We start from the raw sequence: 18,584 nt of genomic DNA, 5'->3' as shown, positions 1-18,584 counted from the left end.
GTCCCAGAGCCTAAGGAACTGTATTACAAATTTTAAAAATAAAAAAAATTTGTAAAATAATTTTAATATCATAACAATAAAATATTTAAAATTTTAAAAATACTTGACTTTATATAATTTCAATCCTTCAGGTTGTACACAGTAAGCACAATCCTAAGAAATGATATAGGTTAAGAGAATTTGGGGCTCAGAATTCCCAGCACATCTAGAAATTATGTTCAGAAGAACTCGGGGCTTCTGGAAGATTGTATTTCCCATCAATCTGCCCTCTACCCCACTGTGTATTTCCCATGAATCTGCCCTTTATCCCTTTTGCATCTTAGCTTCGGGTTAACTTCACAGAACACGCCACTCAGGAGGCTACGCTGATTAATTTGACTACTAGATGCTAGAATTAAATCTGCTCAATTTATCTCAGACAACATTTAATTATCTCTGCTGTTAAAAGGACTCCAAATAACAGGATAAAGCTAACCTGCAATGTGGACCTCATTCATGCCTTCCAGGATCCTGCAGTCAGACAGTTCCTGGGGGAGACCAGGAGACCTTTAGGCAAGCAGGATATAATCTAGTCTCAGGCCAGCCTATGAGCCATTACAAATTTGGCAAGGAAGTTTACATTGATCTTCTGATCTCTGATGCCATTGCCAATAATTACAAAGGACAATAGATGGACACACACAAAAAGCCTCCATCCTGCGTGAGGGACATTTTATGCCCATCCTTATGAGCAAAAATCCAAGTCAAACACACAGGTGACTCTTACTGGAATTTGTTTTTACACTTAATGTGAAGTTAGTCTGGCTAAATGACAAGCCCTGTGCCAGGAACTGGTCATAGCTTCCTTTACCACATATGGGACAGCCCGAGATCCCTCAATCATCAGACAACACAAGGATTTGTGACAGGATAAAACAAGGTTGCCCTGGTCCACGTATTTTTACATGTATAAAGGGGTCCTTGTTTAGACCTTCTGCTAACATCAGGCGCAGGGGCATACTTCAGGAACAGGCATCCTACAGACTGTCACTTGTAGCTGCTGCTTGGCTTGGGACCCAGTATTGGATCTATGAAACAAAGTTCCCTAATTATCCCCACCCTGTACCTGCAAACATCTAAGGTGATGCAGCCTCAGGTGCCTGTATTGTTGCTTTCTAGCCTTGCCATAAAAACAGGGTATTCCATCCAACATGAAATTTTAAAACCAGCTACTCCGGGTCCAACACGGTGGCTCAGTAACTAAATTCTTGCCTTGCACACACCAGGATCACATAGTAGTGCTGGTTCTTATCCTGGCTGCTTCACTACCTATCTAGTTCCCCATTTGTGGCCTGAGAAAGCAATCGAGGATGGCCCAAAGCCTCGAAACCCTGCACCCATGTGAGAGACCCAGAAGAAACTCCTGGCTCCTGGTTTCAGATCAGATGAGCTCCAGCCATTGTGGTCCCTTTGCGAGTGAATCACCAAACAGATCTCTCTCTCTGCCTCTCCTTCTATCTGTAAGTCTGTCTTTCCAATAAAAATAAATAAATCTTTCAAAAATAAAAACAAATAAAATAAGCTACTCCCATACAAACTTTTTTTTCCTGGTAGATTTAAATACAAGAAAGATGTAGGAGGCAGAATAATGAAATTTCTAAATATGGTAAGAACTGTCCTTCTGTGAGTTTTTGATTCACCTGTGGACAAAACTGACATACAGGTGCAAAAAACAAGTCGTTTTTTACAACCCAAAACTCATCAACCAGTGTGAGCTTTGATATATGCAAGAAGGAATAGGATTGGGCTCGGCAGCGTGGCCTAGTGGCTAATGTCCTCGCCTTGATCCCATATGGCCGCTGGTTCTAATCCCGGCGGCTCCACTTCCTCTCTATCTCTCCTCCTCTCAGTATATCTGACTTTGTAATAAAAATAAAATAAATCTTTAAAAAAAAAAAAAGAAGGAATAGGATTAAAAAAAGAACATGTTCACTGACAACAGAAAAGTGGTTTCCATAAATGTGATTAAATTAAGCATCTTGGGGTTGCCTTTGAATATTGAAATGGGTCCAATGTAATCACAGAGATTTTTTTTAAGATTTACTTATTTTCATTGTAAAGTCAGATATACATAGAGGCGAGACAGAGAGGAAGATCTTCCATCCAATGGTTCACTCCCCAAGTGAGCCGCAACGGTTGGTGCTGCGCCGATACAAAGCCAAGAGCCAGGAGCCCTTTCCAGGTTTCCCACATGGGTACAGGATCCCAAGGCTTTGGGCCGTCCTCAGCTGCTCTCCCAGGCCACAAGCAGGGAGCTGGATGGGAAGCGGGGCTGCCATGATTAGAATCAGCATTGTTATGGGATCCCGGCATGTTCAAGGCGAGGACTTTAGCTGCTAGGTTACCATGCCAGGTCCTGCAGAGATTCTTATAAACGAGGAAAAGGAGGTCAAAGTCAGAGAATGTGTAGCAATAGCAGAGTCAGAGATGTGAACACGCTGCATTGCTGGCCTTGAAGATGGAGGAGGTGGGCACAAACTGAGGAATACATGTAGTCTGTGGAAGCCAGAAAGGGTAAAGGAGAGCCTTCTCCCACAGAGACCCCAGAAGGAGTGCAGTCCTGTCAACACTGTGCCATTGGAATCCATGTCAGATTTCTGAGTTTCAGAACTCCAAGACAATTGCTTTCAAATTTGTGCCTTTCTAAGCTACTGTGATTCTGATAACTGACTAAAGCAATAGTAGCAAATTAGTCCAAGGGAAAAGATACGTTTACAAAATTTGCAGCAACTCGCTGAGTTTCCTTCTTACATGGACCATGATAGGAGAAGGCGGTACACTTTGCTGAATGTACCAGGATTACCAGTGTGCGCCAGGAAATGGTTATCTTCACATTGGACCATGTCAGTCCAACAAAGAATCTAGGTAACTAGAGGCAAAAGTAATTTTAATTAGGTCACCTGTGAAAGATAGGCGTATCTACTGCTGAAGAGTCAGAATTTATACATAAAACAGACTAGTCTGAAGTTGCCACCAAAAAAATTACCTCTCTGAGGACTGCTGCTGTAAGTCTGTTACTTTTAAGGGTTCACCTTCTCTTTGCTAGATCATTGGGAAGGAACAGAAATTCCCTGTGTAAATGCCACTGTCTCTGACTGGAAGAATTCCATCTGGCTCCATGAGCATGCACAGTATGAATACCAATACACATCTAGCAGTGAAGACACAGTAACACCTTAAGTTGGTCCTGAAGCTGCTCCCTACAAACTCACCTTGATTTTCCTGCTTTGTGAAAAATGTCACCCAAACTAAATCAATTGAATTTTGGGTGCTTTTTCCCCAACAGTGCTGACATCTGGGACCAGATAAATGCTTTTAGGGGTTATTCTGTGCATTTTAGATATTTAGCAATATTTCTGCTTTTATCCACTGGGTGACAGTAGAAATCACCCCACCTTCATTTGCGATGTTAGGAAATGTCTCCAATCATTGCCACATGCATCAGGGGGTGGGAATTGCTCTGAGAACCCTTGGCCTATGGGAGCAGAGCCAAGACATCAAATAGCATTATCAAACTCTCGAGTAACAGCTTTGGGTTGTGCATGAAGTGAAGGGAGCCTGCGCATGGGAAGCGGACACAGACTGTGAAAAATGGTGCCTTTTAATCTTTTGCTTCCTCAAACCCAGTTTGCACGCATCCTTGCCATTCCCCCATCCTTGCCATCGATGTGCGTTTGGATATTCTTGTGCTCAGCAGCCGCTCGCTCCGGGGAACTGGGTAGGGTTGTGACAGGCACCCACCATGTGAGTCCCTTGCCTCCCTGAAGTTCCCCCAGCACACTGAGCTTTCCCCATGGAGCAGCAGAGGCCAGGAAACAGGAGGTACAGAGGGAGAGAACAGTCCCATGTCAGGAACCAAGGCTTGTGCCGATTTGCAGCTTGAAGCAGTTACAGATGCTTTTCTACTCAATGAAAGAGACATCTGTTTAGGGCCCACCTAAAGGTCTACTCCCTATGGGTGCCATTACTGATTTAGGTTCTAACAGATACAGGTTCTCCAAGAGTTTCCCTTCCTCCTGTTCCCCAGGAGAATGAACTCCAACTGGGCACTGTGCTTCCATCCTGCCCCTAGGCACTGAGCCCCTAGACATTCATCCACAGGGTCATACGAAGCCAATTCATTTGATCTACCACATAAAATTTGTCCAACACCTATAAACTTAAAAATTTGTTGGGCCAGGCATGGTGGCCTAGCGGCTAAAGTCCTCGCCTTGAACGTGCCGGGATCCCATATGGATGCCAGTTCTAATCCTGGCAGCTCCACTTCCCATCTGGCTCCCTGCTTGTGGCCTGGGAAAGCAGTCGAGGACGGTCCAAAGCTTTGGGACCCTGCACCTGCATGGGAAACCTGGAAGAGGTTCCTGGTTCCCGGCTTCGGATCAGCACGCACCAACCGTTGCGGCTCACTTGGGGAGTGAACCATCGGATGGAAGATCTTCCTCTCTGTATATCTAACTTTGTGATAAAAATAAATAAATCTTTAAAAAATTGTTTTTGAAAATGTTGAGCTATTACTACTGTTGTTCTCCAACTCTGCATTAGTAGGAAGTTGGACCAGGCGCTGGAACTGGGAACCAAGGCCAAGCACTCCAATATGGAATGCTTGGGTCTTAAGTACTAGGCTACATGTCTGCTCCCAAATTGATACTTATTTTCAATTAACTTTTTAAAAAGTTTGATTTCTTTATCTTTATTTGAAAGGCAGATTTTACGGAGAGATAAGGAGAGACAGAGATCTTTCATCCTCTAGTTCATTCCCAAAATGGCCACAACATCCAGAGCTGAGCCAATCTGAAGCCAGGAACCAGGAGCTCCTCCTGATCTCCCACATGGATGCAAGGGTCCAGAGACCTGGGTGTCAGTCTCTGCTGCCTTCCCAGTTCACAAATAGGAAGCTGGATCAGAAGTAGAGCAGCCTGGAGTAGAACCAGCGTCCACATGGGATGCCGACAATGAAAGCAGAGGCTTTGCTTGTTATGACACCTCACTGGACCCTAACTGTTCTTAAGATGTATGTATTCATTTATTTGAAAAGCAGAGTTACAGATAGAGAAAGAAAAAAGAGAGCTTCCTTCTGCTGGTTCACTCACCAAACGGGTGCAAAAACTTGGAGCTGGGCCAAGCCAAAGCCAGGGGCTTCTTCCGGGTCTCTCACATGGATGCAGGGGCCCAAACACATGAGCAATCTTCTGTCACTTTTCCAGGTTCATCTGCAGGGAATTGGATCAGAAATGAAGCAGCTGAAATTCAAAAGGTACCCATATGTGTTGCCAGCCCTCAGAAGGCAGCTTAACCCCTGCACCACAAGGCTAACCCTGATACTTCATTTTAAATGCTGAAAGATATATTTATTATATAAATGCTAAAGATATTAACCTAGAAGTTAACATCTAGGGAAAAATCTTAAATGAAGACAACAAATGAAAGACTTCTATCAACAAACATAGCCTGAGAAAATGTAGCATCAGCAAACCCACACTAAAGAGAATATTAAATAATGATCTTTGAAGAGAGAAATAATCCAGAAAGAAAGAAATAAACATTCAGGAAAGATGAAGAATTATAAAGATTATAAATATATACTTAAATATAAAGAAACATTCATAACACAAAAAATAACAAGGTCTTGAAAAACTAGAATCTCTAGTATAAAGTACAATGGTAAAGAATTTAGGAGAGTAACATACAGTGGTTAAGAGCCTGGCATTACTCAGGAGAAAGTGAAAGTAACTACCAACATTAGTTGTTAATATTTCAAGGATGAAATCTGTGTTTGATAAGCATTAAAATAATATCAAAATAATCCTGGGAAAATGATCACAACACATTCTGAGGGTCCTCTGAGTTGGAATTAATCATGGTCAGTTGGAGATCCATTGAATCAGGTTCTTGGCCAGAACCAGTTTGCTGACCAAATGAATTTCTAATACGTACTCTAACTACTAGCTCATTTGATAAGTGTGAGATTAGGGGGCAGAGGGTAGATTTCTTGATGTACTAATGCTTTCTTCTTGCTGTTTATTCTAACCTTTCTCTTTGCCTTCCAGGCTGGGCAATGCGTTCACAGCATATTCACCTCTCACCAACAGAGGGCAGTAGCTGACCGCCATCTCTTTTATTAGTCTCAATGTTTGAATTTCCCAGATAACTGGATATGATAAAACCTGTGTTTGTTTGATTCTGTTTTCTCCCACCAAGAATGGGGCTGTAAGAGGATTCTCCCTCTTACAAAGCAGGTAAGAGACATGTCCGATCAGTCTTCACAAAGTAGAAATAAGAATGAGCCAAATAAAGGACACATTTTGCTTTTTATGCTAATTAGCATGACCAAATCATTTTCCTTTGGGGGAAAAAAAATTGTAGACAGAAAGAACCAGCTCTGAAAACACCAATAAGGAATTTTGGACCACAGAATGATTAAATGAAGCCTCCTCCCTGACCCTGGGATATTGTTATTGAAAGGCAGCAAGAGAGGAAGAGAGAGAGGGCAAGCCAGCTAGCGCAAGGGTGAGGAAGCCAGAAACTGGGGTGGGGGTGGAGGGGTGGGGAGAGAAAGAGAAAGAGGTCTTCTATTTGTTCACTCATTCCCTAAATACCTGCCCTGCCACACCTCCAGGCTACACCAGGAGCCAGAGCTCAGCTGGGGTCTTCCACTCAAGGACTTGAGTTCAGGAAACTGGATCTGAAGCAGAGGCGGGGCATTATCCCAGGCAATTCAAAAGGGATGCAGGCCCCCAGCTTAACTCACTATGCCCTAACTCCTGGTCCCCAAAATAACTTTCTTGGAAAAAAATCAGAGCTGTGTGTTGCAGTGCAGTGGATTGAGCCGCTTAGGACACACATATGGCATGTCAGAATGCCTGCTTCTTGCTACATTATATTCTCTCTCTCTCGCGGGCTCTGGTTCTTGCTCTCACTCTGTGTGTGTGTGTGTGTGTGTGTGTGTGTGTGTGTGTGTGAGAGAGAGAGAGAGAGAGAGAGAGAGAGAGAGAGAGAGAGAGAGAATCTGCCTTTCAAATTGATAAATATTTTTTAAAGGGGTTGGTGCCATGGCATAGCAAGTCAAGCCTCCACCTGCAGCACCAATATCCCATATGGATGCCAGTTCAAGGGCTGGCTGCTCCACTTTCAATCCAGCTCCCTGTTAATGACCTGGAAAGGCAATGGAGGATGGCCCAAGGGCTTGAGACCCTGCACCCATGTAGGAAACCCAGAAGAAGCTCATGGCTCCCAGCTTCAGGTCACCTCAGCTCTGGCCACTGCAGCCAAAACCAGTTGATGAAAGATCTCTACCTCATCCTCTAACATTGCTTTTCAAATAAAATGGATAAATCTTTTAAAATAATAAAAATTAAAGAATAAAAATCTTTAAATCAACTAAGTAGCAGCAATTTCAGAGCATGGCACTCTATGTGCATCCCTGGATAGATGCAATACACCAATCTGGGATAACACTTCACTCAGCATCCTGAAAAAAAAAGGTAACACATTGAAAGAGGATCCAGCAAATTTACATGAGAAAGCTATAGAACCACCTAGGAATTATGGACCAATTCTGAAACTCACACCCAATTCTCCCTTAATTCCCAGTGCTTCCCTCCCCCCAGAATGAGACCAGCTTCACCTGGGGCACCTGAATTTCAGGGTGTAGCAAGGATCCCTGCGCTGCAGTCAGGGAGAACCAGCTCTGAAAATACCAATAAGCAATTTTGGACCACAAACTGGTTAAATGAAGTTCCCTTCCTGACCCTGAGATATGCAGGCCCTTCCTCCCTTCAAAGAGCAGAGAACTTACAACTCCAGGGTGCCTTATGGCTGTCATAAAAGGGAAAAGCCCAAGTCCAGCAGCGAGAAAAGTCAGGAACACCATTTACAAATGTGTGACCTGAAGCAAGTCAGGTAACTGCTCTGAACTTCAGTTTCCCAGTCAATGAAACAGCGACAGCAGTATTGCCAACTTCTAATATTTGCCATAAAGATTAAATGGGACATTTAGTGACATTTGATTGTTGTTATTGTACTGAAAACAATATATTATTATTATTATTATATCAAGGGAAAAGGAATGCAATTATAAGCAATTGGCTAGAGAATTCTGGTTCCCTAAGGAGGCAGCTCAAGGATTCAGACACGCAATTAAAAAAAAAAAAAAAAAAAACAAGATTGGAGAGGCCAAAAAGGTGGCTCAGCAAGCTAATCTTCCACCTGCTGGTGCTAGCAACCCAAATGGTACTGTTTCATGTGCTGGCTATTCCACTTCCCATTCAGCTCTGCTTATGGCCTGGGAAATCAACAGAGGATGATTGGAGTTCTCGAGTCTCTGTGTCCATGTGAGAGACCCAGAAAAAGCTCCTGGCTTCAGATCGGCTCAGCAGCTCCAGGCATTGTAGCCAGTTGAGGAGTGAATCAACGGATCCACAATCTTTCTCCTTCTCTGTAAATTTGCCTTCCAAATAAAAATTAAAGAAGTATTATTTTTTTAAAGGCGAGAATGGAAATTCAGTAAGTGGTAGGCAGAGCACAGGGAATGGGGGAGGTTCGGATCCATCTTTTCTCATTCTGAACGTCGCTCTTCTTTTAGAACAGAAAACATTTATTTCAAACTTCTGTGGTAGGAAGACCTACGGTCAAAAGAACTGAAGGATCCCAGATCCCCTTCATATCTCACTCCTTGCCAGACAGGTGTATTCTCCCCCAGCCCAGCTGGAGTACCCTGAGCATCATGAAGAAAGAGTGAGATCAGCTCACCTGGGAGTCCCTCTGCCCCTGGCCCTTGGAACAGCCCTGTGGTGCCCAGGAAGGTATGACATCTGAGCGATCTTCTCTCTTCTGTGGGACTCCTAGCAGAACCTCCCTGTATTGTGACACCAGTACTCATTAGCAGGGCCCTGTCTGAGCCTTGTAAGATCCAGTCCCAGGTATGGGACTCAGGAGGAGGAACAGGCTGGATGACCAGGGTTGGGAGGCACTAACTCCCCATTTTACATGGGACCTAGTGGATTTTGATGCAACAAATGGCTGGACACAGACAGTGGGGATCAGAAGTTCAGCAAGACACTGATGGAGACACAGTGGGCTTCATCTAAGAATGACAGAGAGTTGGCACTATGAGAATATGCACCAAGCAAAACTCATCCACCATGAAAAGCAAGGGAAGGACAGTGAAGGAGCTTCAGAAAGAACTAACAAAGAGGTAAGAGATGGATCATGGGAGTAGAGGGCTCAAAAGCCAAAAGGCGGCTGGGGTTTCAAGGAAGATTAATCGCCAGGGTCAAGTACTACAGAACAGTCAGCAAGGGCAGGAGAGGCCACTGAATTCTTGGCCAGCACGTCACTAGGATGTCCAAGAGCAACACAGTGCAGTGACGTGGGAACTGTTTCCTTTGTAATTTTGGCTAGTTTTGTACAAACAAATCTCAATTGCCTTTAGAGCTCTGATTTAATAATAATAAAAAAAAAATTGTGCTTGAAAAACAGAGATATCTTCCATCTACTGGTTCACTCCTCAAATGCCTACACCTGCCAGCCATGGGCCAGGCGGAGTCAATACCCCAGAACTGCAACCGGGTCTCTCAAGTGGGCTGCAGGGGCCCAAGTCCTCTTGCCATCATCCGCTGCCTCCCAGAAGCTGGGTTGGAAATTGAGGTGGCACTTGATCACAGGCGCTCCGATGTCAGATGCAGGTGTCACGGGCAGTGCGAACCTGCTGTGCCAAAATCTCTTCTCCCTAATACTTTTCCGTCAAGTCTGATCAGTTATGTGTATGTTCTCAGACCACATATGAAACTTTTCTTTCTTACAGGACTCCGTTGGTATGAGTCAACTGGGGGCCTCTGATACATCCCTAGCATATGGTGGAAACTTAAGGAAACATCACTCAATTCATCTGGGATACGAGTGGGAAAAACAGCATCTTCCCATACTGGAAATACAACAGTGAATCCTTCAAGATTAAACATTACAATTGATCTATTAGTACATGGGGGGCTGGGGGGAATCTTTGGCCTACAGTTAAGATCCCATTATCAGAGTGTCCTGGCCACGGTCTTCCTTCCAGCTTCGGGTTGACCTCACCTGGGAAGCAGCAGTTGATAACTCGGTACTTACCCAGGTCCCTGCCAGCCTTGTGAAGGTCCCTTGCCCCTAAACTTCCCCTGAAGGCCTTTGAGTAGTGAACCAGTGGATGACAGATTTCTGTCTGGTTAATAAAAGAAAAATCTCACTTAAAGAAACTACAACAACTCAAAGTGGAAAAAGGAGAGTTATGTTTCCAAATACCTCAGTGTGGGAAACCGCAGCACCTTTCACCTAGAAAGCTCTAATCCCATGTGGAACTTATTTCAACAGCAGGTCTCAGGACCGCCCACGGCTTGCCGTTGCTCTGATTTGAGGCAGGTGTATCAGGAAGCTTACACACAGCGGTGTCGCCTTCCTTAAACCCACAGAAACGTGGGCGCTCCACCCCGACCGCGCGCTGCCCTTTGCCCGCGTGCACGCTCGGCCAGCGGGAACGCGGCGCGGCGACTTGACACGTGTGGGGGCCTCAGCAGTTACGGCTCCATCGTTTAACAACAACAAATCGCTGCGTCTTTCCCGTCTCGTCCGCTTCACTTCCTAGCGCGAGCTGGGCAGTTTCCCCACAGAGAGTCACACAGCGGCCGGGACCCCACCACAGGCTGAGCCGGGACAAGGAGCAGCCCTCGCCCTTCCTGTCTCCCCGGGGCGGGGCGTGGGCGGGCGGCCTCCGTGCTGGCTGGTTCCGGCCCGCCGCCGGCCCCGCCCCTGCTCGCGCTGTGTCCGGCGGCCCCCGGGAGGGCGGCAGAGGCGGCTGAGGCGGCTGAGGCGGCCGAGGCGGCTGAGGCGGCTGAGGCGGCCGCTACCTCACAGCGCCCGGGAGCGCGCCTCGCTGCTTCGTCCCCGCCAGTCGGTCGCGGGAGGATCCCCACGGAGCGGCTCGCGGTGAGTTCCGACTCGGCGCTCCCGGCGACCGCAGGCGGAGCGCCGGCCCCGCCGGTCCCCGGGGAGTCGGTGCTGGCCTGTTCCACCCGCGCCCGAGGCGCAGCGGGCCGGCCTGGGGGTACCGGGCGAGTGCAGGGGAGGCCCGGGGCGGGGTGGGGAGACCTCCTGTCGCCGTCCCCAGCCTGCGTCGCTCCGGGGGGACAGGGGTTCGGGCACTGGACGTGGCTCTCCGGGGTCCTCTTGGCTTTGGCTGCGCGTGCCTGCCCGCCCGAGAGTCCGAGCCCCGAGGCGGGGCCGGCCCCACTGGGGCGTCCTTGTCCAGGCCCGAGTGGCCCGAGAAGGGGGGACCTTGCTCCAGTTGTGCGGACCCCGCACCAGCAAAGCAAGGGAAATCGAGTCCGCCGGGGAGAGGCCCCGGAGCACCTTTAATAGCCTGGGAGACTGAAGCTGGAGATTGGGGTGCTTTGCCCAGATTCTTCCCGCGGTTGCCCCCTCCCCGCCCCCAGCCTCCAGAACACAAGTTTCCAAACGATTTTGCTTAATACTGCCTGACACTCTTAAAATTCGTCCGCTAAGGAGCTGGTGTCGCTTCTGCCTGTAAATACTTAACGGTATAGAAGTAAAACTGAGAAATATTTTTTCAACTTTAATAAGGAAATCAGTGTATCTTCCTGAAAACTGGTGAGGTTTTTGGGGGAACAGAAAGTTCCTGAAAATTGTGACCTTGTTTTACATTTTTGTAAACTTCCTTACGGTCAGGGTCAGGCTTAGTAGAAGACTTTATCCCATATCTTATAGCTTCCAGACTTTTCCACACTGCGCTCCTGAAAGGTAGGAGATTGACAAGGGCTAGAAGTGTCTTGATGAGCGGGGTTTCGCCTTGCCAACACCTGTGCCTTCCCCACACCTGTGCCTTCCCCACGTGGCGCGTGCGAGGCTAGTTGGCTGAACCTATTTCTTTAGTGACCTGTCCTCTGTGTGGGACTGCACACCACTCATGCCGTGGACAAGGTTCACCTCTCTGGTGGGGGACCACACCTGACCTTTTAGAAGCACAGCGCTGTGTCCCACTGAGTCATGAGCAGTCTTATGGGCCTCTTGGAGCCGACAAGGCTCCCCCATACCTTTGGTGGTTTGCCTAACAGGACTTGTGGGTTCAGAGTAATGCCTCTGGTGAGACCGTGCCAAGTGTGTAGGGGTTTGTGTGAGGGTTACCAAGTACTGGAGAAGTTATTTCTAGAATAACTGGGAGACACACTTTGCCTTCCTTCTGTTGGCAGTTGTGTAGTGGCTAGCCTTGAGGTTATTGGAATATGATCCCCATTCTGACTACCCTTTCAGAGATGTGTCCCTGGGAGTGGTGCTTCCAGCACCTTCCAGAAAAGAGTGCTCATCCTACTGTGGGGAAGGTGACATATGTCACCAGATACTCCTTGGCTTCATGCTCTGTTAGCCCAAGTTCAAGACAGACATTAATGTGCACATGCATATATACATGTACACACACACCCTCCCCCAAGACAGACACACACCCCGCACTCCCCTCCCCCAAGGAAGGAGATTCTTTGACCTCCCTTTTGTTCCTCTGTCCACTAGTCTTTCAGGTTCTAATGGAGCAGCTGGGATACTTGAGAAATGTTTCCACACGTGTGGCTGCGTGGTCCAAAGGGGGAGATGAGAGTGGACCCTCAATGCTGAGTGCCCACCGTGTTCTTTGCCTAAGGACTGCACTTGGATGATGGAGTCTCATTCCTTTATTCTTTAGTTTACCACCCACTGTATCACCCAGGAAGCAGTAAATGAACAAGCTGCTGCAGCTGCTGGCTTTCTGGAGCTTGTATGTACTAGCTTCGGTTGGCTGCTGGCTGCTTGAGACAGCCTGCTGTCAGCAGGGTCCCGTGTGAAGGGCAGTACCCCTGCCAGCAATGTGCTTCAGAAGCGCATGCGAGACCAGAGTCTTGCCCGGTGATGATGATGGTAAAAGCATAGAACTTCTAGCATAGAACTTCTTTGCCTGGTTTCCCTTATTCTGGCTTTTCTGGAGGAAGTAGCTCTCAGTGACACAGCCAGGCTCCGAATGAGAATTTGGCCCAGTCTTGGATAGGACACTCTCCAAGTGGAGCATCTTTGACTTTGCAGTGAGGGGCTGGATCATTGAGCAGGTGCAGCTGGCTCCTCAGTTGTGTGACTGTCACCTTGAAGTAGGCCACAATGGGAACATTTACACTGTAGAAATAGGCAGATGCTACCAAGGAGGGCCTTTTCCCCTGTGGAGAGTGAGTTGTTAAATGTTTTCCTGACACACCAGTGCCACAGAATCAAGGTGCTTTTCGATTTGTTTTTCATTAGCAAACTGGCTTTTTAGACTGGATGGACACCCTGGATATAAGGTATGTGATTGAAATCCTCCAAAAATGTTAATAGAGAAGACAGTATGTTTTCACCATATCCTAGACTAGCTCAGCACACCTTTTCTGTAGTGGGGCAGTCTCCATTGCCGCTACTCGACTCAGCTGCCCTGGGAAAGCAGCTGTAGACAGTTTGCAAACCAGTGAACGTGGTTTTGTTCCATTAAAGCTGTATTGATTGTACCAAGCACTAGACTGGTTTGTAAGCTTCTGTCCTAGAATATCGAAACAGGAGCCGTGTTTCAATGTGGTTGTTGTATAAACAAGAAATTTGTTTAGAGCTTTATATTCATGAATCCCAGGGCTTGGATTTACAAGGTGACCAAGTGGCAGGAGGAGCTGCCAAGAATTTAGAATTTTCCAATCCAGTGTGGAAGAAACCATAGTAGGTTGTTTAGCGCCAGGCATGTTCTGGCTTGAAAGACACGACCCTGGATGGCAAATGAGAGTCTATTCCTCCGGTCCCTTCCTGCAGCCCTTCCAGACATTCTACCCGGATAGGTGGCCTTGCAAATGTGGGAATTTGGGGTGTCCATATGCAAGACCTGTCCTGGATTTCACAGCTGTCCTGATTCCATGGTCAAGGACAAGGGTTTTTTTGTTGGTTTAAAAAAAGAAAAGAAAGAAAATCCTCGTCATGTTTATTTTACACGTTGTATGTGTTTGTATATTCATATGTATATATAAAGGGTGTGTGTATATGATTAGATGTTCCATGTTTTTAAAATAGCCTCAAAATATTTGGAAAACAAACATACCTCTTAGCTAGTTTGGGGTAATGAAATGTGGTAAAAGGAAGTTTTCTTTTCCACTTTAAAGATTTATTTATTTATTTATTTATTTTTGGAAAGGCAGATTTACACAGAGGAGGAGATACAGAGAGAAAAATCCTCCATCTGCTCATCTGCTGGCTCACTCCCAGAATGGCTGCAGTGAAGTTTTTTCCTGGATTCCCATATGAATGCAGGGTCCCATGGCCTTGGGTCATCCTCTGCTACCTTCCCAGGTCATAAGCAGGGAGCTGGATGGAAAGTGGAGCAGCCAGAACACAAATGGTTACCCAAATGGGATCCTGGTGCTTGCAGGCAAAGGATTAGCCAGTTGAGCCATTGTGGCAGCCCCAAAAGGAAGTTTTATTTGCTGTTTTGTGATACCAGATGTCTGCCTATCCTGCAAGGTTTATAAATACTGTTACAACTTAAGAATGAGACTAAACAAAACAAACAAACAAAAAAACAAAGAAAAAAGGAATCCCAACAACTAATGCCTTTAAAAGGGAAAAAAGGAAGGGTTCTGGTAAGAATTTTGCCACCACCCTTTTCCTGTGAGATAAGTTGATTTGTCACAGCACAGTTCTGAGCTGGCATATATAATGCTAGTATTTATTAACTTAACATTTGGAGAGAACCATCTCTGATCAGCTCATTTTAAGAAACATATTAATGTTTGACTTAAACTCTGTCCAAGGTCAGAAGTCCGAGATCAGAGAATATAACCCTTAAACAGGTGTAGACTTTAAACTGTTGTAGACTTTAAACTGAAAGCAATGTTCCACAGGACTTGTTCCTGTGGTCCCGCGTTCCTAAAGACGGCACGTGCAGATGTGTGAGTGCGCATGTGCACAGACAAGGTACCTAAGCAGGGGAGTTGTGGTTTTGGTGTAGAACAGTTACTTTTTGGATTTCTGTTGTGTTTTTTTTTATAGATTTCCATCAGCATTTTCTAAACAGAATAAATACTAAATGTGGTTTGACCAAAATTAATGCCTACAGTTAATTTTAAGACATTGAGAACACAGTGCCTCCGGTTTTCTTTGCTCTTTTTATTTTGCTTTATTTTTATCTAATTGAAAGGCAGAGTTATAAAACGGGAGGGAGAAATAGAATCTTCCATCTGGTGAATCATTCCCCAACTGTTGCAAGGAAGCCAGGTCTCCGGTCTCCTGGGTGGGTGGCAGGGGTCCAGGCACCTAAGCCATCCTCTGCTCCTTCCCCAGGCACGTTAGCTGGGAAGTGAATCTGAAGCGAAAGAGCCAAGATTCTAACTGTGAGGTGTGGATGCTGTGGGTGGCTGCTAAACTCACTACAGCACAATGCCAACCCCTCTTTATTTTTCTCCACACTGACCACCAGAATGCTGGGGCAGCCTCCTGCTGCTGTCTTTGTCCCAGTGGCAAGTGGAAACACAAGGAGTGTGAGGCAGGGGAAGCAAAAACTGGAAGCAGACAGCCTGATCATGGGAGTCACAATGTGCTGTGTCTACTTCCCCATGCCTACACGCCAGCCCTCTCCCTCAGCTGACAGTTAGAAGTTCTTCATAGGATTAGCACCAGCTCCCAAGAAGCCATCAGCCAGTCATTTCTCTGGATCTATGGGTCTTCGTTTCTAATGTTTAGCTACTATTTTTTTTTTTTTGGTAAAGATTTATATGTTTTTATTGGAAAGTCAGAATTAGAAAAGGAGACAGTGAAAGAGCTGTCTGTTGGTTCACTCCCCAAATGGCCACCATAGCCAGAGCTGAGCTGATCCGAAGCCAGAAACCAGGAGGTTGTTCTGGGTCTCCCATGTGGGTGCAAGGTCCCAAGGGTTTTGGCCATCCTTGACTGTCCTCCCAGGCCACAGGTAGGGAGCTGGATGGGAAGTGGAGCAGCCAGGATATGAACTGGCGCCTGTATGGGATCCCGGGAGTGTGCAAGGCAAGCACTTTAGCCACTAGGCTACCGCTCCGGCCTCTGTTTAGCTATGTTTATTAGAAACTCGGAGTGAGGAGGAGAGTAGAAGGGTTTGGCTTCTGTGGTTAGGAACGTGAATAGCCCATCCACCTCACTTGTCCTTTTGGCGGGGCTTGATCTTCATTTTTTCGTAGCTGGTGTTTACTGACTGCTGTAACAACTTTTCCTCTGTTCTGCCCTGATGTTGGCTAGACAGAATTACAGAATGGCCCTGTTTCTCTGCCTCTGCGTTTACCCTTCTCTTTGCCTGCTAGTCTAATTCCATCTTTCCTTTCATGATTCCTTCTTGGGAAGTTAAAGCTGCCATTTTCCTTAACAACTCTCCCTTACAGCTTGTACCTTATAGTCATTGTGTGCTCATCTCAGGCTCCTTGTGAAATTGTCATCTTCATATCAAGAGTGTCCCTTCTTATCTCCATGGTTGTTAGCAATTCTTAGGGCAAAGGAGACACTCAAGAAATGCAGGTTAAAATTAGTTTGAATTAATAAAGCCCACTGGGAAAGAAAATTGATAATGAAAGAAACTCATCACCACGTTAAAGGAAAAAAAAAACTTCAGGTATTGTCACGTGCCAAGAATATTTCTATGATACTAAGGGGAATCTTAAAAGATTTTAAAGGATTTTTACAAACAGTGTCTTCACCTGAGTTAGTATTAGTTTTCCTAATACTTTTTAGGAAAAATGTTTATGATCTTTTGTCAGTTTTTCTTTGATATCGGTGGACTTTATATCTTCTCTGATCTTAGAAAATGTCCCCTTCCTCCACCCGCACCAAGCCTCTCCACCCCAGGAAAAAGACCTGAAAAAATAAAGCCAGATACATTGGATCACTTTAATGGTCAAGTGTGATGCTGTTTTCTTTTATGACTATTTGTGCTTTCATTTTGTTTGAAAGGTGGGGAGTGGTAGAGAGAGATCGAAATCCTTCCTCTACTGTTCACTCCCAGGAGCTCTGCACTCTTGCAGTTTTCCTGTGTGAGTGGCAGGGACCCATGTACTCGAGCCGTCACCGGGTGCCAGTTAGCAGGAAGCTGGAATCAATTGTGGAGCCAGAACTCAAACACCTGCTGGGATTTGGGTGTCCCAAGCAGCATTTTAATCAGTGTGCCAGATGCCTGTCCCAAGAGTGATTCTTGACTATGCTTTGCATATTGGTTGTTTTAAAGTATAGATTACAGGCTGCATGTGAGAGCTTGTGATGCACTATGAAATGAGTCTGTAGCAGCTCACGGATACCCAGTGTGCTGTGCTTTCCAGCAGTCCCTGTCACCAGGGCAGACACAGGCTTTGCTTCCTTACATCTGCGCTGAAATAGCCCAGGGCTTAGGATGCTAAAGGGAATCTTGTCTCCAGCAACAGAACAGAGTCTGATTTTAAGTGCAGATATGAAACTGAGGAGCTTTGGGATTAGATGTTGCAAACATGCAAATACATGAAGCCATTTTTCTAAGTGTTACATGTTTTTGGAAGATGTATCTTGTACCCCCTAACCTATTTAGAACTTCTGAAATGGTACACTCTCTGAGCCAGTTGTTCTGCTTTAGTCTTTATTGCCAAAAGTTATCTCATGAGATAGCAAGACTGTGCATGAAGGATGCTGTGGTTCTCATTCTCCTGTCCTAATCTGAGAATGTTGGCTGAGCGAGTCTGTAGGTATTCTGACCTGCCTGGACATTGCTCAGGCAGATGTGTATGGAGCACTTAATTGTTCTTCATCATCCTGTCTGTGACCGTTACTGTAGAGTTACAGAGCAAGACACAAGTTAAGACGTAGATCGTGAAAAAATACCACTCTAAGATATGATGTCCTCTGTTGCTTACCAAGTTTGAGCTTTGGTTGAGAAGAGGAGAACAAGTGACTGTCAAGAATCTGCCATGGGCAAGTCATGGTAGGCCAGACAAATCAAATGTAGCATTCTGCATGGAGGTGAGATTGAGACCAGCTTCAAGATGGGCTCTCTGGCTATTACTTTTTTTTTTTTTAAGATTTGTTTCAGATAGCTTAAAGAGTGATCTGGGGAAGGGTGGGGATGGAGAGGTGGGCAGGAGAAGTTCGAGGGAGCGAGCCAGTAAGCTGGATCAAAAACCTGAACTCAAACCAGCACTCTGATGTAAGGTACTTGCCTTGCAGTCTGCTGCTAATTCACTGTGCCACAGCACTGGCTCTGATGTTTTGTTTCACAAAGCGTTTTGTTCAAATAAGGAACCAGTGATTTTCTAAATGCTGGTAATGCTTAGACCATTCTCATAAATCCATTCTCTTAAAAGTGGCTTATCCTACCGTGTTTGTCCAAATCAAGAATGTTTTAGGAAGTTGGGGCTAATCTGAGAGTTTGAAGATTGTTTTAAAGTGAGATTTCATTTTTAAAATCCGGTTATTTGGATCTTGATGAAGAAGGTGACTTCAGGAAGTTTATGACAAATATGTTTTGTGAAAAACTGAAT

General features: G+C 45.8%; 1 protein-coding gene and 1 non-coding gene across 2 annotated transcripts in view; both read left to right on the top strand.

The window, feature by feature from the left end:
• The first annotated feature begins 1,653 nt into the window (after positions 1 to 1,653).
• On the top strand, positions 1,654 to 1,780 carry LOC118759948 (small nucleolar RNA SNORA40). The gene has a single exon (XR_004996486.2). It is a non-coding gene; the product is annotated as a small nucleolar RNA SNORA40 (small nucleolar RNA).
• Positions 1,781 to 10,877: 9,097 nt separating this feature from the next.
• The window catches only part of ACO1 (aconitase 1), a 67,325-nt gene continuing 59,618 nt past the window's right edge, over positions 10,878 to 18,584 (top strand). Inside the window, exon 1 of the mRNA XM_058672518.1 lies at positions 10,878 to 10,998. The gene's annotated coding sequence lies outside the window, so the exon portion shown is untranslated. The remainder of the gene's footprint in view (positions 10,999 to 18,584) is intronic.

Source organism: Ochotona princeps, chromosome 14 (assembly GCF_030435755.1).
Source record: "Ochotona princeps isolate mOchPri1 chromosome 14, mOchPri1.hap1, whole genome shotgun sequence".
Classification (NCBI taxonomy): domain Eukaryota; kingdom Metazoa; phylum Chordata; class Mammalia; order Lagomorpha; family Ochotonidae; genus Ochotona; species Ochotona princeps.
Note: the sequence above shows the minus strand (reverse complement) of the source record. Positions and strands in the feature narration are given on the sequence as shown.